Genomic DNA, 27,865 nt, shown 5'->3' with positions numbered 1-27,865 from the left:
CATGTGGATTCTCAGCTCCCCAACAAGGGATTGAACTTGCACCTCCTGCATTGGAAGGTAAAGTCTTAACCACTGACTTCCAGGGAAGTCCCTTGGATTTATTTTTTAAAAAGTCCTTGATATATTAGAGAGTCATGCTAAGTATTTATGAGTGAGATGATATATTTGATATTTGCTTTAAAATCCTACAAAAAACTACCTGCAATCATAATTACTCGTGTTTACATAGTTGTTGTTTAGCCACTAAGTCGTGTCTGACAGTTTTTACAACTCCATGGACTATAGACTGCCAGGCTGCTCTGTCCATGGGGTTTTTCCAGGTAAGAACAACTGGAGTGGGTTGCCATTTCCTTCTCCAGGGGATCTTCCTGACCCAGGGATTGAACACACGTATCCTGTATCAGCAGGCAGATTCTTTACCACTGAGCTACTAGGGAAAGTCTTGTTTACACAGTATCATAACTTAAATGTGTGGTAACTTATAATTTCTGAACATTTACATTTAGAGCATTTTCAACTTTTTGATATTAAGCTTATTGACTGGTATAAATATCTTTGTTTCAATATTTAGTCTCAATTTTATTTCCTTAAGGCTTCCCTGGTGGCTCAGAGGTTAAAGCTTCTGCCTGCAATGCGGGAGACCTGGATTCAATTCCTGGGTCGGGAAGATCCCCTGGAGAAGGAAATGGCAACCCACGCCAGTATTCTTACCTGGAGAATCCCATGGACGGAGGAGCCTGGTGGGCTACAGTCCACAGGATTGCAAAGAATCGGATGCGACTGAGCAACTTAACTTTCAACTTTAGCTTTATTTCCTTAGTGTAGACTCTAAAGCTACACATGGTATTATAGTGAAAGAACATGACCTATAAAATGACTCTTGATATATTGCCAGATTTATTTTCAAAGAGTTTCTGTTCACTTATGGTTTTCCTCCTCATCCCCAGAATGTAGGAGTATCAAGTCTTAGGTGATAGCTCAATCTCTCATGCTCGCCTATTATTTTTCCAAATGAACTTCATAATAATCTAACTAAGTAAAAAGAAAGAGGAAGAGGGAGGGAGAAGAAGGAAAGAAAAAGAAAGCTAGAGAATACCTATTAGGATTTTCATTGGGTTAAAAAATCCTGTGGTGCTTAAAAATCTCATACATAATGCTCATGCATACACACCTCCTTAGGAATTCAAATCATAATATGGAGAGGTAAACATTCATTTCTATTTACCTCCCCTCTCTCTATTGCTTTTCCCTCCCCTCTCTCTATTGCTTTTCCCTCCAGAGATACAATTTTTAATGCCTATCATACCAGGCTTAAAAAATCCTTATGATTTTATATTTATATATGCAGACACATATACTTATTGTTAGATTGATTTTTTGTTTCTTGCTTCTATTTTATTCATACTATCTCTATCCCTCTATAATTATTATTAAAAACCTAGTACATTTATTTGTACATCTTATTCATTCAATGTCTAAAGTTAAACCATAGTTTTGTCCTTGCCAAATAATAAGACAAATGTCATAGGAAGTTCTTACTTCTCCCTTCTCTCCATTTCCTACCATAAGGAAATCATCTGGGGTTTTAATTCCAGATTTCATTAATTTATTTACATTGTATATCAGAACTATTTAAACTTAAGTACCCATCTTTCTACATAAGGTTTTTTTTTTTAATATATATATTTATTGGCAGCTCTGGGTCTTAGTTGTGGGATCTTAAATTGTGGCATGTGGGATGTAGTTCCCTGATCAGGGGTTGAACCTGGGTCCCCTGAATCAGGAGCTCTAAGTCTTAGCCACTAGACCACCAGGGAAGTTCCTACACAAGGGTTTTTTGTGCCCCATTTTTTTTTCTTCCTTACAAGTTTTCATTTGTCTGAAATATATTCTCAAGTAATTCTTTCAGAAAGGAGCTGAGCATGTTATACTTTCACATTTAAGAAAATCTGTTTTTTCCCTCCATTTGAATGCTGGCTGATGGGGTATATAATTTTAGATTAAAATTCTTTTGTCTGAGAATTTTGAGGATTTGCTCTATTTTTTCCATCATCCAGTGTTGACAAGAAGGCTATTACCAGTCAATTTTTTTATGGTTGTTGCTTAAAACAAGTGATTGCCCCTCTCTGTCATCTTTCCAGCTTTATTTTCATGGTGTAAAGCATGAATCTCAGTGAGTGCCTCCTTACATCTCTGCCCTTGGCCCACCACCGAAGCCAGGCACTGCACATATGTTCTCTAGAAATAATAGAAAAAAGGTAGACTCGGTCTCTGTCTGCATGGAGAATATATCTGAGGGTTGGGGTTATGGAAGACAAGACTGTAAACAAATGCATAAACAAAGTAATTGATGTGAAAAGAAGGAAAGGAATATGTTGTTATAAATGAGAACAGCTTCTTAAGATGAAGAAACATTTAGGAACACATAGAATTAAAAAAAAACAACTGTATTTGATGGATCTCTTTAATTTGAAGACCTGTGATTCACTTCAGCTCTTGGAATTCTCATTTTTGTTCAAAAAACTTCCAGTTTTGCTACCATATGCCTTTATTTCATTTAGGGCTTTTGCGAGGGGCGGGGGGCAGCAACTTTAAAAGAATATTTATTTATTTGGCTGTGCAGAGTCTTAGTTATAGCATGTGAGATCTTTTAATTGTGGCATGAGGGATCTAGTTCTCTGACCAGGGATTGGGCCCAGACCCCCTGCATTGGAAGTGTGGAGTCTTAGCCACTGGACCACTGGGAAAATGAAAGTGTAAGTTACCCAGTTGTGTCTGACTTTTTGCGACCCCATGGACCATGCAGTTCATGGAATTCTCCAGGCCAGAATACTGGAGTGGGTAGCTGTTCCCTTCTCTAAGGGATCTTCCCAATGCAGGGATTGAACCTAGGTCTCCCACACTGCAGGCGGACTCTTTACCAGCTGAGCCACTAGGGAAGCCTGGCCACTGGGAAGTCCCTGTTCAGTACAGTTGGCTGTCCTTTTTTTGGTCTACAATGGCATATCTATTAGGATTTTTCATTATACCCTCTGTCTCATGTTCTCTTTTCGTCTTCAACCTTTTGTTTTGCCATGCTACACTTTGGCCATTTTATTCTTATGTATCTTTTAGTTCACTAATTCTTTACCGCTTTGTTTAATCTGCTGTTAAACTTGTTTTAAGAACGAAAGTCCTTAATTTTGGCCATTGTATTTTCAGTTCTAGAATTTCTATTTGATCGCTTTTCAAAGCTGTAGTGTCACTTTTATAGTTTACAGATCTTTGCCAACATTTTAAAGTTTATCTTTTATCTCCTTGAACATAGTAAGCATTGTTGTTTCAGAATCTATGCCATATCTACTAGAATGTGGAGTATCTCTGGGTCTGTTCTGTTGTCTGTTATTTCTGTTGGTTCTCACTCGTGGTATTTTGTCTTTTTTGTGTGTCTAGTCATTCTTAATTGTGTCCCAAACATCTTATTCTAAAAACTTGTAGAAATAATTTGAGAACTGAGATGATATTTTCTTTTTACCAGAAGACAAGTTTTATTTTTGTATCACGTGAATGTATTAGCAGTCTGGGATCACCTTAATCCAAGTATGCATTGACTGATATTTTTTAGCCTCTGGATGTTGTAAAACTGAGCTGCAGGCAGTGTGGTGGCTGATTTGCTTCCAGTTGACCTTTACACTCAGTGTGCAGGTCTTCAGGGTCCCACTTCAAAGTAGCGGGAGAGCATACGTTTTATCAGAGAACTGAGCTGACTTTGTTTTCTGACTTGTTATTCCTTGTCCCTGAGAGGCTGTCAGCAGTGGGTGTGTCTTCCCAGCCTTTTCTTCCAGATTGGCACATGTCCCCCCCATAAAAGTGATTTGAGTGGCAGAATCACTTTCCTGGCTTCATTTCTTTTCCCAGATCTTGTTTCTTAAAATAGAAGTCTTTCTCTGGTAAACCGAAAGACAGTTTTCCTTGATGAAAGGAGAATAAATTCTCCCTATGTAACCTTTCTATGAAATGAGAACTCCTCTTGCATTGTAAGCAAAGGCTTCCAAACCAGGTAATTAAGAGAATCACTAGAGGAACTTTTAAAATGCCCCAGCTCTTGGATGTGTATATGTCACTGAGTGAAGACTTTCTCAGGATTTGTGACCACAAATGATTTTAAGGTAATTTACAGATCCCTAATGTCCATAGATACTTTTCCCTTAGAAGCCACCTGTGCTTAGATACTCTCTTTTACAGAGCCCTTTTCCTATTAACAGATACCTGGGTGGACATTGAAACCAATCAGAGTTCTCAGTCCTCCTGGTATTCATAGTTTTTATCTGTCCATGAAACTGAATCAAGGTAAATTGGAATCCTACCTGGGAATTTTTTTTTAAGGGCCATCAGAAAACATTTGTACCTTCTGGACTGTGATTACTGAGGTGGGGTGGATGGAGTCTGGCATTGCTAGTGGTCATTTTTCTTTCTCTACAGAAAATCTGTTTAAGAAAAGAAGAAAGGAAGAGAGAGAAATAGACTGCTGACTACATGATGAAACTTCTACATCTTGTGCTGGATACTAGTTGCATCCTTGGACTCTGTAGTTAACAGACGATACATCCCATTTCTTCTGCTTCAGCTAGTGTGAGTTGGGCTTGTATCACTGGCAAACAATGAATGCTCTGTCTCTCCATTCCAAGGAGACTGGTGTGAATAGGCATGTTGCCAAGACAAGAACTTGGATCCAGGGAAAGAAGGCAGGTACTTAGCTATGATACCTGGAACATCTGGGATAGGACCCGAAGCACAAGATTGAACTGGGAGGATATAAAATAAAGTCAGTGCATAGATCCATCATCTCTGTCCTGTACTCATAAAAGACATCACTAACTGATCACAGCATTCTTTATACCAAGTCAGGACGTCATCACAATCCTACTTTTAATACTGAGCATCAGGCAATGCCTATTACTGATTTGAATTTAATGCCTGGAGACTGAGATTTGTTTGTCCAAGAACTAGGCTTGAGCTTGAAGATTAACCTAATTTTAGTTGGGATTTCTTTCTTGTGGATACTTTCAGAGTATGCCTGGTCAATTATTATTATTAAGAATACTATGAATATGTATGATTATAAATTATTGAGCTTTCTTTTTATATGTTTTAAATATTCTACATGAAACTATAAATCTGGGCTTTCCTGATAGCTCAGATGGTAAAGAATCTGCCTGCAATGCAGGAAACCAGGGTTCAGTCTTTGGGTTGGGAAGACCCCCTGGAGAAGGGAATGGCAACCCACTCCAGTATTCTTGCCTGGAGAATACCATGGTCAGAGCAGTGGGAGGGCTACAGTCTGTGGGGTCACAAAGAGTCGGACACAACTGAGTGACTAACACACACAGAACTATAAGTCTGGTTCCTGAATCCATGTCTTCCCACTGGTATCTTTGTTTCTTTTAGTTGTTCTAGAGAAATGATATTTTCAGTTGGTTTTGAAAGTTGTCAGGCACTACTGGTTTTGGAATTGTGTCTGTCCTTTACAGAGAAAGCCCAGGAGATCTTGAAGCTGACACAATGGTACATCACTTGGCAGTTACAGATTTTCTTCCTGCAGTGGCATAATGCTTCCTTTTGCTAACCACCTTAATTTCCTGCCCTTATCAACTTGAAAATCAATGATACGTTTCTATTATGTGGGTTTTCATTGAATCTTTTATGTTTAAATTCAACCATTTCTCCATAACCAAGCAAACACGATGTCCTACTCAACGGATTCAATTGCAATTGCTAACTGTAGTGCTGGAGAAGACTCTTGAGAGTTCCTTGGACAGCAAGGAGATCAAATCAGTCAATCCTAAAGGAAATCAACCCAGAGAATTCACTGGAAGAACTGATGATGAAGCTGAAGTTCCAGTACTTTGGCCACCTAATGGGAACAGCCAACTCATTGGAAAAGACCCTGATGCTGGAAAAGGTGGAGAGCAAGAGGAGAAGGGGCAACAGAGGATGAGATGCTTGAATAGCATTACTGATTCAATGGAGTTTGAGCAAACTCCAGGAGATAGTGAAGGACAGGGAAACCTGGTGTGCTTCAGCTCATAGGGTCACAAAGAGTTGGACTTGACAGCCACTGAACAGCAACAAGAGCATTTCTCATGGAGTTCCATGGGCTTTAGCAAAAAGTCAATACAGCCAAATATCACTCAAGTCTCTACTATTTCTAACCCTTCTTAAAATTTATTAAATATTACCGAAGAAATGTCAACTGTGTTCCTGTAGGAAGAGTAGCTTTTTTGTCTCTGGATTACAACTCACCGATAGATAAATGTAAGATGACTTAGGACAAAATATAAAAAATCATCCAATACTTAAAAAAAAGTTAGTATATCAAAAAGATCCACATAAAATGTTCAATGACCACATTGAAAGTGCATTCACTTTGGCTAATTATAGTAGTTACTATGACTCATTATCATCAACCTCAGCTTTAATAGCTAACATTTATTTAGCATTTACTTTTGCTAGACACTCTACCAGGTGCTTTAGAAGGATATACTTTTATTCTGTGCTTGAGATATGGAGAGATTGTGGAACTTACCCAGTGTTACAAATGTTAATTAATATACGTGAACGTGAAGTCTCTCAGTCGTGTCCGACTCTTTGTGACCCCATGGGCTATAGCCTACCAGGCTCCTCTCTCCATGAGTTTTCCAGGCAATAGTACTGGAGTGGATTGCCATTTCCTTCTCCAAGGGATCTTCCCAACCCAGGGATCAAACCCGGGTCTCCTGCATCGTAGACAGACGTTTTACTGTCTGAGCCACCAGGGAAGTCCAAATTAATATACAACTGCATTCAAACCTAGTTTATATGAGTGTGGAGCCTATGAATAAAATGTGACTATGAAGACTTGCGTATATATTCTTTAGGATCAGACACAAGTGATAGAAAAACTCAAAATGACAGCAGGTTAGTTTATCCATGTCCCTTGTGTTTAAGGGGTCTGGAGGAAGTCCAAACCTGGTAAGGCATTCCATGGTGTATGGGACTTAAGCTTATCTTGTTGCTCTGCCAGTGTGTGACTTCTATTCCTGAAATCACCTTATGGATCAAAATGGCTGCTGGAGCACCAGTCATCATATCTGCATTCTAGAAAGTAGGAATTCACATATGAATTGTATTTCATGGTTTTGCTTTGAAGTTAGTCATAGGGTCACACCTAGCTTCAAGGAAGTCTAGGAAATACAGTCTCCATTCTGGGCAGCCATGTGTCCAGCTAGAAGTCAGGAAGAAGAAAGAATAAATATGGAGAGTAGCTTAAATAACAGTTTTTATAACATCATATTTTCAGCTGCTTTCTCATAATTCATGTGAATACAGTAATTTTATATTTTTGCATTCAATACTATTCAGATTATTTTTAAAAATCAAGAACTTCATTAAACTTTTGCTTATTATTATACATTCAGACATGTCACAAAACAAATTAAAATTCTGAATCTAACATGACATGAAGCAAAAGCTTGACATTATCATTTGTCTACTACACAGGAGTGAGTGTTGCCTTGAATACTAACATGAGAAGGGGTTCTGTTATTGAGGAATATATATATAAATATATTTAATTTTATATTGAAGTATAGTTGATTTACAATGTGTTAGTTTCTGGTGTACAGCAAAGTAATCCAGTTATATATATATGTATATATGAATACATATGTATATATATTCATATTCTTTTCCATAATGTTTTATTACAGGATATTGAATATAGTTCCCTGTGCTATATAGTAGAACCTTACTGTTCATCAGTAGTTTGTATCTGCTAATCCCAAACTCCTTATTTATTCCTCCCCCACCCTCTTTCCTCTTTGGTAACCATAAGTTTGTTTTCTATGTTTGTGAGTATGTTTCTATTTCACAAATAAGTTCATTTGTGTTATATTTTAGATTCCACATATAAGTGCTATCATATGGCATTTGTCTTTCTCTTCCTTATTTCATTTAAAGTGATAATCTCTAGGTCCATCCATGTTACTGGAATGGCATTATTTCATTCTTTTATTTGGCTGAGTAGTACTCCATTGTGTGTATATACTACATCTTCTTTATCCATTCATCTGTCAATGGACATTTAGGTTGCTTCCGTGTCTGGCTATTGTAAATAGAGCTGCTAAGAACATTGAAGTGCATGTATCTTTTTGAATTAGAGTTTTGTCTGAATATATGCCCAGGAGTGGGATTGCTGGATCATATTGCAACTCTAATTTTAGTTTTTAAGAAAACTCCATACTATTCTCCATAGACAGCATGCATTCCTACCATAGTGCCAACAGTGTAGGAGGGTTCCCTTTTCTACAATGGAATGTTTTAACCAGCATTCTTTCTTGCTCTGTCTGTAATTTTTTTTTTTCTTTCTGCTTAACCATCCACTAGAAGCTATGAGAGAAAAAAATTTCCTAGTTGTTCACCCTTTCCTTTATACTGTGCCAAAATCTGAGCTGGAAAGTGTATTACTTTAAACATTCATTCATTCAATAAAAAATTCCAGGGACTTTGCTGGGTGTCTCACTAGTAGCAGTAATACTAATACAATTCTGTGCTCTTGTTTACTTGTCAAAGGTTTTATACTCCTGCCATCTGCTTTGATCCGTGTATACGGGAATATAAATGTCATAATCAGAGAAGTCCTGGAGCAATGATCGAACATTTTTTTCACTTACTTATTAAGCTCTCACTAGTCTTGGAACTGCTTAGACACAGAGAGAAGAGATTCAGTCAATGATGACTCTTCCCACCGCTGAGTTCAGAACTAATTCAGAGACAAAATAAAGGAGTAGGGCAGACAAGGATGAAATGCATCTTTATGACTGATAAAGTTGATGTTAGGGTGTGGCTTAGGTTTGTGACACAGGACCCTCAAGCTCAGTGGGCTTCATACATAGTCTCAGGCAATGCTAGTGATCAGTATGGGGCTTGACCTTGTAAAACCTGTGGGATGAAGGAACCAGCCAATAGACTGGACTGAGATTTGCTCTGTGTCCTAGAAGGAGGCTGAGGTTATACCAGTGGAGTGGAGACATCAAGATGTTTCCCTCATCTGTCTCTACCCCCACAGAGATCAACCTAGAACCATCTGGAAGCACCCCATCATCTACGGAGGAACTGTTTCCTGTCTCTCCAGCTTTTCCCTTCACCATCCTCCAGCTCCTCTGATGGAGGCAGAGGTTTCCTAGAGGTTGAGGTCCTCTTTTCGCCTCCAGGTACATCAACTATGTATCTCTCAGTTGGTTCACTGTCTCTACTGGCTGGCTGACCAGTCTCCTTCTACCATCTTTCTCCCTGATCCTCTTTCATTGAGAGGCGGTCATGTGACATTTTCAGTTTGGGATATTGAGGTGCAAGTGTAAGTTCTTGGGGGAGGCTGCCATTCCCAACCTACAGGGCAGAACCTTTCTAAAGGAGAAACTTTTGTGAGGGTGGGCCCTTCATTGTTCTTTTATTTTCATGCCTGGAATGTGAAGATGAGGTCCAGAGGAACAATGAGAAAGCACTTCATAAAAGGATGAGAAAAGGCCCCGTGTTAAGAACGTGGAGCAGAGCTGGAAAGTGCTTGGATCCCTGATGACACTGTGAAGTGCCTTTATGAGATCTGGACCAGTTCTCTCAAAGATCCCCAAATGAGACACACTTCGTACTATGGTCTGAATGTTTGTGTCCCCACCAAAGTCATATGTTGAATCCTAACCCCTCAAAGTGAAAGTGAAAGTGTTAGTCGCTCAGTCCTGTCTGACTCTTTGCAACCCCGTGGACTGCAGCCTGCCAGGCTCCTCTGTCCCTGGGATTTTCCAGGCAAGAATACTGGAGTAGGTTGCTATTTCCTTCTCCAGGAGATCTTACTGAACCAGGGATTGAATTCGAGTCTCCTGCATTGCAGGCAGACTCTTTACCATGTGAGCCATCAGGGAAGCCCAGTTCCCCGAGGTGATGGTACTAAAAGATGTGGCCTTTGGGAGGTGATTGGATCATGAGGGCAGAACCCCCTTTGGGAGGTGATTGGGTCATGAGGGCAGAACCCTCATGAATAGGATTAGTGCCCTTATAAAAGAGGCCCAGAGAGTTCTCTTGCCCCTTCCACCATGTGGATATAGCAAAAGGGACAGTCATCTATCAACTAGGAAGCTTGTTGTCATCAAACACTCTGAATCTTGGACTTTCTAGCCTTCAGAACTATGAGAACTAAATTTCTATTGTTTCAAAGCCACTCAGTCTATGGTATTTTGCTATAGCATCCCACATGAACTAAGACATCATATATCAGAGCCATAAAAATCCTGAATTTTGCTTATCAGAAGCTATACTTAATTTATAAAATATTCTTTTGGAGACAGGTATTTGACTGGATGTGTTCTGATGTTGAAGGCAAATATATGCTTTTGAAGTTAAATATTCATTAACTTTATTCTTTGAAGCATGTGTTTATACAAGCTGGTATAGCAGATGGGGATGGGGATGCATAGGTTGGAGACTGAGAACAATGAAGAACGGACCTCTACATCCAGCATCTAAATACCCTTAATGTCCAAGCCAGACAGGAACCTGGGGAGCTTCTAGTCTAGAGATCTCAGATTGTTTCACCAGGTCCTTGGACTTCCTGGAGGTGCTTCCAGGGCCGTCTTGAGGGGATGATAGGAAGTAGAGTAGACAGGCTCTAGCCTTCACCCTGGTTTAACCAGACATCTCTGCATTTATCTGTGCTCTATACTGGGATTCCTTGTAAAATTCATTCAGGAGGAAAAGGTGGAGAAGGTTTAGGTTGTCAAATTCAGTTTAAAGTTACTTGTTTAGTCAAAATTAAGTTTAAAAACAAACTTATGTTTCCTAACATCCTTATTTTATAAATAAGGAAGCTGACACCCAGCGAAGTTCAAATGATTTGATCAAGTGGCAGACTACACCTGAGTTCCTCAATATCCTCCCCTCCTGTTAACAGTATATTGCTACTCTGAATTAATGCTCAATTTCTACAGATTGTGCAAAAGAGAATTTCCTCCAAAGGTTCATCTCTGCAGGAGTGGATTTCCTTGGGACAGCTCCACGTACAGGAACCTCACATTAGGAAAGTCTTAGCATTGTAAATCCGTCATCAAAAGGAAGGATGCAGCCTGAAAATTCCAGATGTAGATGGGCTTCAGATTTGGTTTGATCAGAGCTCTCATCCTGTAATCTTCCATGGGCTAACTCAGTCTGATTCCCCACATGACAGATGTCTGAAGGGACAAACATAAGCAAATCCCAACCTTTGCTCTGGACCATCTATGAACCAATAACTGCAGCAAGCTGTCTTGGTTGCTCAGGATGATTACCTTGCATTGTTGGTGTCTGCCTAATGCTTGTGCAGGCTTTGATCTTACCTGTGCTTATTACAGTTTACAAGTATCTCTTTAACTCAATGATCTTACATGATCTAGTGATCAATTTCTTTATTTTGCTCCATTCTTCCTTTTCTGCTAAAGCATTACCTGCGGTGTTTCCTTCTTAGTACCTCATGATTCAGAGTTCCACATTATGTCCCTTTAGTGCCAGCTTCATTTTTAACATTGTCCAACCTGAAAATCGAGGTGGGATTGCTCAGCTTTTGCAACTTTCACCATTCAAGTGATCTGGAGAGTGGTCTATTCATCTTCCCTAATTGATGCTGGTGAGTTTGTATTCCCTGTGCGCCATTTCACGAGTATCCTCTCTATGGAGATGACTGTGGCGTGTGAGAAACACAGCAAGCATCATGGTGAGCTGAGGTTGCTCAGGGACACTCATATCACCAGATCTCTCTGACTTCAAACACTGTGTTTTCAAACCCCCTTCCCCACTTCCCCAGCCATGAGTAGGGACTTGGGATTGGGGCTGTGGGATATGTCCCAGACGCTGAACTGTCAGGACATCCCTGCACTTTCTATCTTGTCTGGATTAGCAGCTAATCCATTAAATCAAACTGACCTGAGTCTTTGTTCCTAAGGATAATGAAAAAGGATGAACCTGGCTTGAGGAAGAGGAACCTTAAAGCATGAGTGAGGGGTGATGAGGGAGGTTGGCTAGGAGAAAGGGATGAGAGTAAGGCTCCACCAGAGGATTTGGGAATGGAAGACCTGGGTTCTTGACAGAGTTCTTGGTTCTGAGGGTATGTAATGGGAGGATAAAAGAGACAGTTGGGGGCTTTGGGGAAACTTTGAGGAATATTTTAGTCAAAACACCACCCAGTTATAATTTCATTTGCAGGAGGTTTAACTTCCCAGGTGGCACTAGTGGTCAAGAACATGCCTGCCAATGTAGGAGACATAAGAGGTAAGGGTTCGATCCCTGGGTTGGGAAGATCCCCTGGAGTAGGAAACGGAATCCACCCCAGCATTCTTGCCTGGAGAATCCCATGGACAGAAGAGACTGGCAGGCTACAGTCCATGGTGTCACAGAGGAAGACACGACTGAAGCAACTTAGCATGAGTGCAAGAACTAAACAAATACACCGAAAGAAAAAGATGCCATAAAAGCAACCATTTTTTTTTAGCAGTGTCTATGTAACTGTACACTGTATTTTCTGACTGCTACTGCTACTGCTAAGTCGCTTCAGTCATGTCCGACTCTGTGCGACCCCATAGATGGCAGCCCATGAGGCTCCCCCGTCCCTGGGATTCTCCAGGCAAGAACACTGGAGTGGGTTGCCATTTCCTTCTCCAATGCATGAAAGAGAAAAGTGAAAGTGAAGACGCTCAGTCGTGTCCGACTCCTAGCGACCCCATGGACTGCAGCCTACCAGGCTCCTCCGTCAATGGGATTTCCCAGGCAAGAGTATTGGAGTGGGGTGCCATTGCCTTCTCCGGTATTTGCTGAAATAACCAAAAAAGAAAGAAAAGCATTTTTTGAATACCTAAGGACAGAGAAATAATAAAGTAAGATACCAATACTATGAAATATTACATATCCATTGTAAGAAACACATACAATGAGTCTTTAGAACTGTGGTGGCCAATAGTGGAGTCATTTACCCAGAAGTGGCTATCCACATTTGCATTTAAATAAATTAAAATCAAATAAGATAAGAATTCAGTCCCTCAGTTACATTAGCTCCACTTCAGATGCTTAAGAGCCACATGTGGCTAGTAGCTACCATTCAGGAGCAGGTATTAGGCATTTTCATTATCACAGAAAGTTCTATTGGGTTGCTCACTTTTTTCAGTGATACTCTAGAAAGCTGCAAAAGTGTTTAATGTGACCGTTCACATGGAACAAAAGAAGCATAAGAAGCACATGCACTGATTATGCCAACATAAAAATTATATATATGCCTGGATACATATTCATCAAGACAAGGAAGCATTGAAATTATTTCCACAAGGGAAATAAATACACAAGATGGATTTAAAAGTTGCTTTTTAGAATGGTTTAGAGTTGAACTACTAATATATGAAATTATTAAGTACTACATTAATTTGGGAAGCCAACTGTTCCTGCTCCTCCTGGGCTAGACACTGAGAAGTTGTAGAGGTGATCTCAGAACATGGGAGTAAGATCCTTTTGCTAAAAGAGCTCTGCGATGTCATAGAAGTCACTGCAAGTTTCCTGGTTTCTTTGGTTAGTTAGTCTCTAAGATCTCTTCCAGCTTAAGGGAATGGTTGTATTTGTTTTCCACGAAGGGCACATGTTCAAGGAACCTGTTATACTAGTCCTTGAGAAGCTGTACGAATGGAGAGATGGGGGAAAGTTATCAAGAAGCAGGGGAGTTCAGCAGAGTCTGGGGATAGATCTGTAGATCTATCTGTAGATCTAGTCTGTAGATCTCAGGGACAAAGGAAGAGATATAGAAAGGATTACTCAGGATTGAGAAGCTGGTCATAGTCCCGACACTAAAGACCTATAAGAAAAATTGCATCTGTTCTTATTAATTGTTAGAGATGACTTTTATCAGAAGCTAAGTGAAACTGCAAACTCAGCTGAGAAAATCCCATTTCTGTCTGGTTCCTCAGAAACTCCACCCCCTCTTTTTCCGGCTGGGTCTCTAGTTACAAGTGGTTCACCAAATACCTTCCCATGGCCTCATTAATAACACTCCAAGGCAGGGCGATTCTTCCATTTTCTCAACAATTTCTCTGATGTCAGACCATAAAATAATACTTCTTGAAAATCGCTTATTCTTGAATATTTCCTCTCTGAATTGACTGTACAGTTATATCACTTTATTTAAATCATTTTATATGTCTTTTTAAAGTAGAAAAGTATGTAGTGTCTCATCTCATTTCCCTTCTTATATATTTTTCTATTAAACATCACATAGAGAAATGCTTCTACAAAATAAGTGATGTTATCATCTACCTTTTTGAGTTTTGATGCATAATAACTACACACTCACATGTCTTTGAGATGCCTCATATGGTGTGATTTCCTGTTTGTACTTTTATTGTATATATATGTGTGTGTGTATGTGTGATCTACACATTCACTGAATAATGAGCCACCTACTATATGCCACGCCCTGTGGGAGACAGAAGTTGAAAACACATAGTCCTGTCTGCCAAGGAGCTTATAATCAAATAGACTAATACTTTGATCATTTCAGAACAGTCTCCAAATTAAAAAAAAAATTGGGTCTCCCCAATTTTTTTTTTTTTTTGGCTAGGTAGCCTGGCAGTTCCCAGACCAGGGATTAACCCTATGTACCCTTGAGTGGAAATGCGGCATCTTAATCACTGGACTGTCAGGAAAGGCCCCCCGAAATGAATTTTAAAGCCAATATTTTGGAATCCATAAGAATTTTTCTTTATAAAAGTTTTACACATTTAATAGTTTTCAAGTTCAGTCTCCCTCAAATGATTGAATGCATACTGTACTCTGCCTGAGTACAGTACAAGCTGTATTTAGTATAATTTAATTACCTATTATTTACTGACGTACCTTGTGAGGAACTAGAATACAAAAATGTTTAGGACATATTTCTTGCTTTTAGGCAACCGATAGTTCGGTAGGAAAGGCAAATCAGTAAACAGGTAAGTTCTAATAGGCACAAAGGGTGCCAAGCTGGTCTGGGAAACTTCCCAGTGAGCACTGATTACCAACCTACCAAGTTCCAAGTTTCATGGACACCGTTGTTTAGGGACGACATAGAAGGCTTGGAACACATTTTCTACTGGCAGAGCTCTGATGGTGGAAGAGGAAAAATCCATTTTTCTTACTCTTCATACCTGCTGGTGAGGCTGTGGAGATGCACAGGCTCCAAGGTAGTAGGATCATAGCCCAGCGCAAAGGCTGAATGATCTGTCAAACCAGGACTTCCAGTGCCATCGTGCAGACTAACTTCCTGTTTTCCCCTTACCAGGAGTGACCCCTGGTTTTCTTCCACTGACAGCACCATTGATTCCTTTCCTGGCTCACTGTGCAGCTAAGAGTAGCCTAAGAAACCCATAAGAACTTCTCACTGTCTTTAGGATAAAATCCAACTTTCCTTCAGGGCTGGTCCTCATCTACATCTCCATCTTCCCCAAACCACACCCCATTGTGTTCTCTTTTCTACAGTCATGATCCCTTCTCTGCAATGCCTTCAGCTCTGCGCTCTCCAGTCTTTTCTCCAATCTCTTAGTTAAACTCTTCCTTTGACCTCATGACTTTCACTCCTGCTCTAGGACAGAAGCCTAGCCATTCACCCATCCTCAGCTTACAAGTCCTCTTCTTAAAGAGCTCTTCATTGATCCACTACGAGGGAGCTTCCAGGTGACCGGGCACCTCCCTGACCTTAGTCCGCGTCACGCTTCAGATGATTATTCCTTTCACTCCTTTCTTCTGTGCACTCTAGAGGGAGGACACAGACCACATGTCTAACTCCCCACTGCATTCCATCACCTGGTCCATCATGTGACGGATGCAGGATGGACTTCATGGGCATGCAGCCTGGGTAGTTGCACCAGGTTTCACACTCACAAAGGTGAGTTTAATGCTTGATTTAATGGTTGCCATTGCCATCTTGGAAATTTTTAGTAACGCAGAACAAGCGGTCCCTATTTGAATTTTGCAGCAGAGCCACTCAAATTGTGAGGCTGATCCTATGTGGATAAATAAGTGAATTAATGAATATGTATATCAATCTTCAGAATTTGTTGAACCAAGGCAATTAAGATTTCTGAAGTCCTAACTTCAAACAAGAAAAAATATTTTTTTTTTTAAATAGGAAGAAGTTTCAGTGTGTAGTTTAGGTATCTTTATGATCTGTTTTGCTACATTTTACATATTGTTTGTTAGAGAGGCAATGCCTGAGAGATGTACTTCCTTGTTTTGTGAGACGTATTTTCATTTAAAATTACTTTTTATTCAACCATAACATTTATGATTTTCCAGAATGATTTACTTTGTCTTGTGTCTGTTTCATTCTAGTAATTGGAAAGATGAGTCTAACTTCTTAGAAAAGAAAGACAAGGGAGCTGGAAAATTCTACAAAGAGTGAGTGTTACCTAGATGGTACCTCCTTAGGATGCGTGAGCATCAGCAGGACTATCATAATTTGAGTAGTAAAAGCAGTATTAGAAAATAATGAATCTCAAAGGAAAAAGATGCAAAGTGGGGACATTCCATTCATAAACTCAAGGATATCATTCAAGAGAAACAATGTCTGGGACTGAGCTTTCAAGGTCTGTAAAGGACCTTGTGGTAAACTTTGTGAGGACAGCTGGGGAGTCTTCTAGTTCTTTTATTAAGGGCCTTTCCTAACCTTCACCACCTTCTCTAGCAACCTGTGACTGCCTTTACTATCTTTGACAGACGATGGAGAAAGCAGCTTTTTGGAGGAAGGAGGATAGGAATCTGGATTCCAGCAGAGAGGGACCTGGAGCTCTTCACCATTTTGAGAAGCTAATTTCTTCTTACTCTCGTAGGTCCAGAGACCCAGCTTCAGGTCTGGCTATGCTGATTGCTCGCTGTTCGACTTTAATGATTTCTTGCCTCTATAGTTCTGCTTTCTTGTGTGTAAAGCCAGAAGTGGATTAAGATTTCACATCACCTCCCACCTATTTTTCCAGTACCCCCAATCTCCACTGAAGGATGTTCCCTTCCCTGGCCCCAGGAGCTTGGAACTCACCTCCTGATGTGCTCTGGGTTCTTCCTCATCAGATCTCCGTTTGCCACTTCCTGACCCTCTGTCCTTTATTGGATGTGCTGTGGTCTCTGTCTCTGTATCTTACTGGATACTCTTCCCTGATCTCCACACTTTCTTGATGTACCTGCCTAATACCTACACATCCTTCAAGAAATTAAATTCCATCCTGCTGAGAGCTCTTTTCAGCTTCAGCCTGTAGTCCACATTCTACCTTGTCCTGCACTGATTCCCATATGTTCTCACAGCCGACACTTTCCACTTCCAGCTCTCATCACACTTTATTGTTGTCTGTTTCCTTCTGGAGTCCCAGAGTTCTTTGAGAGCCCAGGTTATGCCTCTTCAACATGCAGCACAGTCAGTCAGACACAGTAGGTGTTCAATCCATGTTTGTAGAATGAATGAACCTATGAAGGAAGGAATGAGACTTCATTATCATTCATTTGGCTTTTAGAGAGCAGTATGCATTTAACTGGGCCTCCTGAAAACACAGTGTCTTAATGAGGGAGGGCCAAGTTGTAGAGGTTTGGGCTGAGGGGGGAAAAGGGGTCTCTATGCCCCTCAACTGGCCCTTCTGCTTGGCCTCAGCCCACCTGGCCCAGCTCATAGCACAGTTGTAGGGAGTAGCAACAAGAGGCATCAGGAAGCTCCTTGGGTTTTACTGACCTTGCCCACATTTACTGGATGTTTTCACCCTGTCTTAATGGTAACTGGCAGTAGGAAGGACGGAAGGGGAGCAATTATCCCCAATCACTGTAGCTCCTGTCAGATTGGCATAATTCCTTCCTCAGACGTACCCAGGGCTGTATGTTAGGGACATGATCTTCAGGCTTGGTGAGGAGAGTGATGTAGCTGATGGAAGTTATGTTCGCAGCAAACACACATGCAGCAGGCTCTGTGCTGGTGCTGGCATAGGTATGCGAGGACCAGACACAACTCCTGGCTTTGAGAAGCTAGAGTCTATTTGGGGAGCCAGACAGAAGCACTACAGTAGAATGACTATTACATAAACTTTTCTTTCCTCAGTATGTAAATAGCTAAGAGAAAGAGAAAGATATACCCAACTGAATGCAGAGTTCCAAAGAATATCAAGGAGAGATAAGAAAGCCTTCTTAAATGAACAATGCAAAGAAACAGAGGTAAAAATAGAATGGGAAAGACTAGAGATCTCATCAAGAAAATTGGAGATATCAAGGGACATTTCATGCAAGGACGGGCATGATAAAGGACAGAAGCGGTAAGGACCTAACAGAAGCAGAGAGATTAAAAAGAGGTGGCAAGAATACACAGAAGAACTATACAAAAAAGGTCTTAATGACCCAGATAACCATGATGGTGTGGTCACTCACCTAGAGCCAGACATCCTGGAATGTGAATTCAAGTGGGCCTTAGGAAGCATTTTTATGAAAAAAAGCTAGTGAAGGTGATGGAATTCCAGATGAGCTATTTCAAATTCTAAAAGATGGTGCTGTTAAAGTGTTCCACTCAATACATCAGCAAATTTGGAAAACTCAGCAGTGGCCATAGGACTGGAAAAGGTCAGTTTTCATTCCAATCTCAAAGAAATGCAATGCCAAAGAATGTTCAAACTACTGTACAATCGTGGTCATTTCACATTCTAGCAAGGTTATGCTCAAAATCCTTCAAGATAGGCTTCAACAGTACATGAACCAAGAACTTCCTGATGTTCAAGCTGGATTTAGCAGAGGCAGAGGACCAGAGACCAAACTGCCAACATCTGTTGTATCATAAAAAAAGCAAGAGAGTTCCAGAAAACATCTACTTCTGCTTTACTAACTACGCCAAAGCCTTTGACTGTGTGGATCACAACAGACAGTGGAAAATTCTTAAAGAGATGGGAATACCAGGCAATATATTTTACCTGCCTCCTGAGAAATCTGTATGCAGGTCAAGAAGCAACAGTTAAAACTGGAAATGGAACAACGGACTGGTTCCAAATTGGGAAAGGAGTACATCAAGGCTGAATATTGTCACCCTACTTATTTAACTTAGATGCAGAGTACATCATGTGCAATGCTGAGCTGGATGAAGCACAAGAGGGAATCAAGATTGCTGGGAGAAATATTAATAACCTGAGATATGCAGATGACACCACCCTTATGACAGATTTTATTTTCTTGGGCTCCAAAATCACTGTAGACAGTGACTGCAGCCATGAAATTAAAAGATGCTTGCTCGTTGGAAAAAAATCTATGACCAACCTAGACAGTGTATTAAAAAGCAGAGACATCACTTTGCTGACAAAGGTCCATATAGTCAAAGCTATGGTTTTTCCAGTAGTCATGTATGGATGTGAGAGTTGGACCATAAAGAGGGTTGAGGGCTGAAGAATCAAAGGTTTCAAACTGCGGTGCTGGAGAAGACTCTTAAGAGTCCCTTGGACTACAAGAAGATCAAACAAGTCAATCCTAAAGAAAACCAACTCTGAATATCCATTGGAAGGACTGATGCCGAAACTGAAGCTCCAGTACTTTGGCTACCTGATGTGAGGAACTGACTCATTGGAAAAGACCCTGATGCTGGGGAAGATTGAAGGCAAAAGGAGTAGGGGGCGACAGAAGATGAGATGCTTGGATGGCATCACCCACTCAGTGGACATGAGTTTGAGCAAACTCTGGGAGATAGTGGTGGACAGAGGGCCTGGCCTGCTGCGGTCCATGGGGTCACAAAGAGTCGGACACGACTTACTGACTGAACAACAATATGATAGGAACAACTGGACACAAGAGATGCAAGTTCCAGCCTGGGGTGGGGTGGCTGGTTAGGAGGAAGTTGAGACAAGATGTGGAACTCCTCTGGGGATAGGGAGAGACCTGGGTCCTACTCTGACTGCAGAGGCCTGGATGGGAAAGGAGGCCAGATGGTTTAGACATAGTGGGTTCAAAGGGCAGTGTGTGCTCCACCCAAGGATAGACCAGTGTTGGCACCCATTGGCATCAGGTAGTGTAATCCAGCAACTGTACTTTGGCCAGGATATTAGACTGTGGCCCAGAGCATAGAAGCCAGCATGTGGCTATGGCTAAGACCAAGTCTGAACACAGACCCTCCTGATCCTCTTCCCCCAGCTTCCCCAGCAGAGCGTGGGCAGCAGTGCTCCAAGGGGCTCCAGGACACCCAGACTGCAACTCTACTTGACTCTATGTCTGAGTTCTTAGGTCCTTGGTATAAATTGGAGGCCACTGACTTCTTGCCCCAATCAGAAACAGAGGCGTGTCTGGGCTTGTAAGTAAATGCAGCCAATAGGAGAGCTAGCCAAGGGTAGGCAAAGGCCAGGGGAAGAAGGAAGGGCCTGGGAGTACATGGGGTAACTTGCAATTAAGTGGCAGAGTAAATTACTCAGAAGACAACATTCCTCAACCATTCCAAAATGAGTTTACTGTAATTCCAGATAAAAACAAAACTTTCAGAACTGATACTTAGACACTTAAGTCAAGGTTGGTTTGTTTTTTTTCTTCTACAGTTTCAATATAATTCAGCACTTTCACTTTGCGAAGACAGACCTGACCTTTATGTGGTCTGCAGAATGCTGATTCAACATCAGGGTAACCAGTGGTGCAATCATGACATGAAACAAGACTGGTGGTTGTCAGGGTTTTTAAACCTCCTGACTTGGGTTATCCCACGATCTCTTAACACTCTGACTTTATCAGAAACTAGAATCCTCACTAAAGCCGAGGGCTGGGTATGCGCACGTTCATTTGGAACCAGTTTTTAAAGGAATCTGTTGTATTTTATAAGAGATAGAGTGCTGATGTGATGCAGGTCTTTCTTCCTTTTCTGTAGTAGCTGGCAGCTAAAGGGCTGATGAAAGAAGAAAAGGGGAAGGAAGAGGAGAGAGAAGAGGAAGAGGGGATGAGGAAGAGGAAGGGCCAACAAGGAAGGCTCACTTTCCTTCCCTGGAAACCTTGTGTTCATTTCCAAAACTCTAACTTGAGGTTCTCCTGGAAAAGAAAAAGGCTTGGGTTCTTCTGCATGCTTGATTGTGTGATTTTTTTTAATCTGGATTGATTTTATGGTTTCTCTGGAATCAAACTGGGAATTGAATTATTCCCCAGGTGAAAAACATAGACAAAACTTCTACAGTGTTCTCCAAAACACAATGCAGTACCCACCCCTCACACCCCCCCACCATACACCCACACTTCAAAGCACCAAACTGACGTGCTTGACATACTTATCGTAAATCAAATCTGCTGTGCACACCAGTACATAGTGCCAGTAAGCCCAGTGTAACCAATTCACATTTTTCAGCCTTGACTTCCAATGGTGAGAACAAGTGAATGCTGACAGAGAGAAAAAGGCTGAGGCAAGGATGCCATGCACGTGCCCTTTCAGAAGGCAGGAGCACCGCTGGAGTCGGGGAGGAAGGGAGCCTGAAATCAAGGCTGACCTAGTACTCCTCGGGATAGGCTGGCAGAAGCCAGACTGGGTCACGTGGCCTCAGGGTGCTCCTAGTAGGTTCTCTGCATTTTCTCTGCAAGAGCAGAGTGAACTCTGATGCAGATCAAAGGGAAGATGCGAGAAGTGACCTGTCTTCTGGCTGGTGGGACCCAAGCCTTAAGCAGCAGCCCCTGATCCATGTCTTCTCATTTGTCCTAACTCTCACACCCCAGCTCTGGTCCTTCTTCTAGAAACTTGATTTTTGCCTGAGTCCTTAGTTCACCTCTTGTGTCGAGTTGTGTCCTGGTACATACAAATTGAGACATTCTTCCTTGATGCTCACCACAGCTGCTGCTGTGATCCTTCTGGTTCTGCATCCTCCCTGTTCTCCACTGCTGTGCCATCTTCCTTTCCTGTCCCTGGTGCTCCCCATATCCAGCACTGGACCTCCCTCCAGCTGAGTCTCTTTAGGAACAAATATATAGGTCTATCGTTGCCAGGCCCCTTTAGTCAGTACCCCTCTACAAAAGGTTTATCTCGTTTCATCTTCTCCATAAGGAAACTCTTCCATCTCCTGACACAGCATGCAATCTGCGAAAATAGAGCTCTCAAGTCAAATCTTGCGATCTGAATCACTTTCAGATTCCTCTTAACATATTAGAGACATATTGTTAGTAAAGAAAGGAGTTTTGCTCTGTAAATTCAGCTGTGGAGTTGTTTCTGCCATTGTGCCTGGCATGGTACCTGGTGTTCCACAGCACCTGCTTTGGGAAACATCACTCTTCCTGCTGCCGGGCAGCGCGGTAAGAGGCTGAGTGACTTGCTAGGGGACCGTGCTGCTTCTTATAGAATCACCTCGGGTGAGTTAATCCCATCTTCATCTGGAGATCAGGCTGATCATAACATATTGCTTTGTAAGGACACAATGAGATCACTGAAGCAAGGTGCTTAGAATATGACTAGAATATTGTACCCACTCAATAAGTGACATTAGTTATTTTTCTCATTTTCTTTTGGGTCACCTCCAGTTCTGTAGTCTACAATATTTTCAAGGTGCTCTTTTTTGGCAATAAGTATCACTCTGGGGGCTATCCCATGCAAACATTTTAGATCATTTCCCTATAATTTACGACCTTACATGTGTATACAATAAAGTCTCTTAGCCGTATTTTTGCTCACTTCTGCAACCTCAGGAGGTTTTTCTGCACTTTACTTAGTCACTTGAATAATGCTTCAGTTTAAACAAAATCTCCATGATAGTTGAAGGAAAAAAATCAGCTTGTGTCTCTCCCACAAAACAGATGGCAAGTGATTCAGAACAAGACAGTCTCTAGAGTTACAAATAGTGCCCTTTCTTTTGGAAGAAAGAATGACTTATTTTTTTGTGCCTATGCCAAAGTCTGGGACAAAATTAAGTTACTCCTTGTTTATTTCCTTTTTCCTATGTTATCTCCAACTGTCTGGCGACTCTGCCCACTCTGAGTGAAACGTCCTTTCTCCACTCAGAGGTTGTAGCTCAAAGGAATAAAACACCTCTTTTAGAAACAGACAAACACAGATAGATAAACAATTGTCCATGTGCCTGAAGCCTCCCAAATAATAAATTAGAAAACCTACTTTATTCTTAACTACAAGTGACACATCAATGTATTCTCTTACAGATAAATCTGAAGTCCTCATTGACTGTCAACTCAATCTCAGGACTTAGTTTGCATGTACACACACACATACACACACACACATCATTGTTTTGTGTTTGCTTTTAAACTTAAACTACATCCAGTTTTATTTTTCAGCCTATCTGTCCAACTCTCTGCAATCCCATGGACTGCAGCATGCCAGGCCTCCCTGTCCATCACCAACTCCCAGGGTTTACTCAAACTCATGTCCGTTGAGCTGGTGATGCCATTCAACCATCTCATCCTCTGTCGTCCCCTTCCTCTTCCCGCCTTCAATCTTTCCCAGCGTCAGGGTCTTTTCAAATGAGTCAGTTCTACACATCAGGTGGCCAAGGTATTGAAGTTTCAGCTTCAGCATCAGTCCTTCCAATGAATATTCAGGACTGATTTCCTTTAGGATTGACTGGTTGGCTCTCCTTGCTGTCCAAGGGACTCTCAAGACTCTTCTCCAAGACCACAGTTCAAAAAGCTATTTCAGTCTATAGCCTTTGGTTAAAAAAACACCTCTCAAATTTATTTAAGTGATTCATGTGTTAGCCCCTATCATTCACAGCTATAACTTCATCCAGTGAAATTGCATTCCAAGTACTAATGATATCATTGTTATTGACATTATTATCTGCAACAACCTTTTATTAGATTGCATAGATCAGTTTTTCTCAAACTTTGTTACATATTAAACTCATCAGGAAACTTAAAAAAAAAAAATCTTAATACCCAGGCTTCACCCAGGGCCAGTGAAATCATTTCTAGGTATGGGCGGAGGCATCAGTGGTTTAAAAGATGACCAGGTAATTCCAATGTGCAGCCAAGTTTGAGGGCCAGTGGTTTAGGAGATGTCTGAATTCTGCCTCCTTAAACCTGATTCCTATCACCTTCAAATCCATGTTTAGAGAGGCTCTGAACTGGTCCAGGCTCCCAGGGATGAAACTTGGTTGGCCCAGGCAGACCAGGGGAAACTGTTCTTCTCTCCTGGCCACCATCAAAAATAAAAGCTGAGCACTAGCATTTTGCTGTCATTTCTTTTCTGATAATTTGGAAATATTGTAGCAGGTTTCTTCTGAGCCACCAATGAAACCTTCAGGAATATTCTGGGATATCTATGGAAGTTTTTCACCTTTAAAATTTACATACCCAAAGAAATTTGTTTTCCAGAACTCTGGGATCAGTCCACAGAACTATTCGTTTAAACTCTGCTTTGGTTACAATACCATAGATCACAAACAGCACCAGAGAATGGAATTACAGATACCCCGCTCAAATAGGCAATGAAGGGGTAATGATGTAAAACGTTATGGAAAGCAGAATAGTGAAGAGCAAATGCAAGGACTTAAATTTAGACAGACTCACGTTCCAATATTGGCACAGTCGCTTGATCTGTGCATGTGTGCATGCTAAGCCTCTTCAGTCATGTCCGACTCTTTGCGACCCTGTGGACCATAGCCTGTCAGGCTCCTCTCTCCAGGTAACCCTGGTCAAATTACATCATCTTTTTGAGGTTGTATTCTCAATTGTAAAATGAGCATACTTTTGTCTACCCCATATATTTGTATAGATATGATTGTCACAAAGTTTGTTAGAGTACCAAATATTTATTGGCACACAGGGGCAGTCAACAAAAGCTCTCTGATATTTCCATTTCAAAGTCTGAAAATAACTCAATAACCAGTTTTGTGATCTAAATGGAATCTGAATATTGGTTCCCCTTTGCCCGTATTTGCATTCCCTAATTTAAAGAGTGGTGAGATGGTCCACAGGAATAGGAAATAGATTCTTTTTAAAGCAGAGGGGACTGAGCCAGAGATGAAATATTTAAGTACCACTGGTTCTCGCTTTGCCTGGTTCTAATACGGACAAAATTCAGTTTAATCACAGTTTAGTTCAATAGCACCAGATCTCAATGACACAGTTTAAATTTCAGTTACATGATATATTGAAGAGTGTTCATCGCTCAGCCGTGTCTGACTCTTTGCGACCCTGTGGACTGTAGCCCACCAGGCTCCTCTGTCTGTGGAATTCTCCAGGCAAGAATACTGGAGTGGGTAGCCATTCCCTTCTCCAGGGGATCTTTCTGACCCAGGGATTGCACCTGGGTCTTCTGCTTTGCAGTCAGAGTCTTTATCATCTGAGTTGACAGGGAAGCCCTGTATGAGATTACAAGCTTTGCTGCTAGTTCTTTAGTCCACAAATTCCTACATAGATAACATGTGCAGTATGACCATGAACAATCACATCACTTCTTTCAGAGTCTGTTGTGAATGGTCACTGGGTATCTGTTGTTAAGTTCATATACTGACAGCAAAGTCTTCAGTTGCGTTGCTTCCTTGTCTCCAAGTGATAAACCTATATGACATGTTACAAACATGGATAATCAGAAGGAATTGGCCAACGAAAATGAAAGGGAAGCAAGAAAACAACAACAACAACAAAATAATGCTGGAAGTGAATTCGAATTGCATGGAAATAGAAGAAATAGCTGAATGTGAGAGGTTCTAGACATGCAGCCAGAGAAACTTATTGAAGGGGAACTTATTAACATTAAACGAGGAATGTGGCTGTGATTAAAAAGATGAATGAAGCTATCTGAGAAGTGATGGTAGCAAAAACTAAAGGAATTCTCGGATGTGTTTTGTAACATTGAGGATGCAAAGGAAGAAATGTTGGAAGCTAATCTAAACTTAGAAGTACGACAATGTGCGAAGGCATAGGAAAACAGGCTTGTTCTCTATTATAAAGTTACATGATGAGAAGACAAGCACATTCACATGGCTCTTGAGAATTTTTTGACAAAGAAATAGAACACTTAAATTCTCAGTGTCTCTAATATTTTAAATTACCATCTACTAAAACAAGCACGTGAACTCCAGGAGTTGGTGATGGACAGGGAGGCCTGGCATGCTGCGATTCATGGGGTCGAAAAGAGTCGGACACGACTGAGCAACTGAACTGAACTGAACTGAAAACAAGCATTAGCTTTAGTATGTTCACCTATACACTTAAAACGAGTGTTTTCTTGTTTCCCTATATACTTATGGTTGACAGTATTTGTAATGTTTTGACAAAACATTTAAATATCACAAAATTGACATCATTTCCCACTGATTATTAAGATTGCTCAGCACTGTTTCATCTTGCATGGTCTTTTTTATGGTCCCATGCTGCCATGCAAAGCCTGTGCTTCCAAACTGTTTGAAAGAGAACTTGTAGTTGAGTGAGTGAGATTAAATGTGATCAACAGGAAACCTGGCTCCTCCCTCAGCTACTTCCGGGAAGGTAAATATGAACACCTGTGCCCCTCCAAAAGTCACATGTGAGAGGAGCCCATGGAAAACTAGCTAGATTTTTTCTTAATCCTTTCCTTTGAATTTCTTTATGGTCTGTACTATGAACTATTACATCTGCTTCTGCAGAACCATCAGCTTCCAGAGTTGCAGGCAGGATTTGGTCAGAGTACAAGCATAAAGCACTTGCATTGTGCCTGATACCTAGTATGTGTTCAATAAATTATTATCAAGAATCTTGCTGTTTGACTCTATACTAACTGACTGTCCCAGTTTGTCCAGCAACCTGGAGGTTTCTGGGGATGCAGGATTTTCAGTGCTGAAACTGGAACAGACCCAGGCAAACCAAGATGGTTGGTTACTCTATTTGAGTCTCTAGATCTGGGCCAGACAAAATACTGAAACTACTGTAAGAAATTTTCTTGGGATGTAGGAAGTAATTAGAAGAGAGAAAATTCCCCATACATAATTTCTGGATTAGAACTTTAGGGGTAGAAAAGATTTTGCAGCCTGTGCTTCAATATCACACAGCAGGGCCAATTCCTCCCATGCAGACTCGGTTTTTGAAAGCCTACAAGGGAAGAAAGTAAATGACATATTCCATTGATAAATATCATTGAGCAATCACTCTGCCAAGTCCCAAGGGAAACTAAGTGAATGAGACTCATTTCCAGCTCTATTGAAGCTTACATCCTAAGTAGACAAAACACCAGTTATATGCACCATGAATTATCAAGAAACCACCCTTGACAAAGAACTGACACCACGCAAGGTGCTAACAAATGCAAGATCTCATTTGTTAATTAGTCACTCAGTCATGTCTGATTCTTTGTGACCATGAACTATAGCCTATCAGGCTCCTCTGTCCATGGAATTCTCCAGGCAAGAATACTGCAGTGGGTGGCCATTCCCTGCTCCAGGGGATCTTCCCAACCCAGGGATTGAACCCAGGTCTCCTGCATTGCAGACAGATTCTTTGTGATCTCATTTAGTCCTCACAATAATCCCAACAAGGTATCAATATTATTCCATTTTACAGATGAGGAAAGTAAGGTTCAGAGAGATTCAGTTGTGCAAATTCATAAAGCTAGTATTGAATTGGCCTCAGGACCCAGAGCATGAGCTCTGGATTCTGCTAATATGTGTTTGAATCCTGATTTCCACTGTCTTGCTATGTGACAAGTGCCTGTGAGCTGCTATTTCCTCCTCTGCAAAACTGGACAAACAATAATATTCACTTGTGTGAGTTGTGAAGATTAAGTGAGAAATGCACTTAGTATGTGCTTAACATATGGTGTGTGTATTGTGTCTGACTCTTTACCAACCCATGGACTGTAGCCCACCAGTCTCCTCTGCCCATGGAATTTTCCAGGCAAGAATTCTGGAATGAATTGCCATTTCCTTCTCTA

At 41.1% G+C, this 27,865-nt stretch overlaps 1 long non-coding RNA gene across 1 annotated transcript in view; it reads left to right on the top strand.

Annotated features, from left to right (window-relative positions):
- LOC138988222 (uncharacterized) overlaps window positions 1-27,865 on the top strand; it is a 238,916-nt gene that overhangs the window by 106,317 nt on the left and 104,734 nt on the right. The window contains exon 3 of the long non-coding RNA XR_011464508.1: window positions 4,462-4,611. This is a non-coding gene — a long non-coding RNA (uncharacterized lncRNA). The remainder of the gene's footprint in view (window positions 1-4,461; window positions 4,612-27,865) is intronic.

Source organism: Bos mutus, chromosome 6 (genome assembly GCF_027580195.1).
Source record: "Bos mutus isolate GX-2022 chromosome 6, NWIPB_WYAK_1.1, whole genome shotgun sequence".
Classification (NCBI taxonomy): domain Eukaryota; kingdom Metazoa; phylum Chordata; class Mammalia; order Artiodactyla; family Bovidae; genus Bos; species Bos mutus.
Note: the sequence above shows the minus strand (reverse complement) of the source record. Positions and strands in the feature narration are given on the sequence as shown.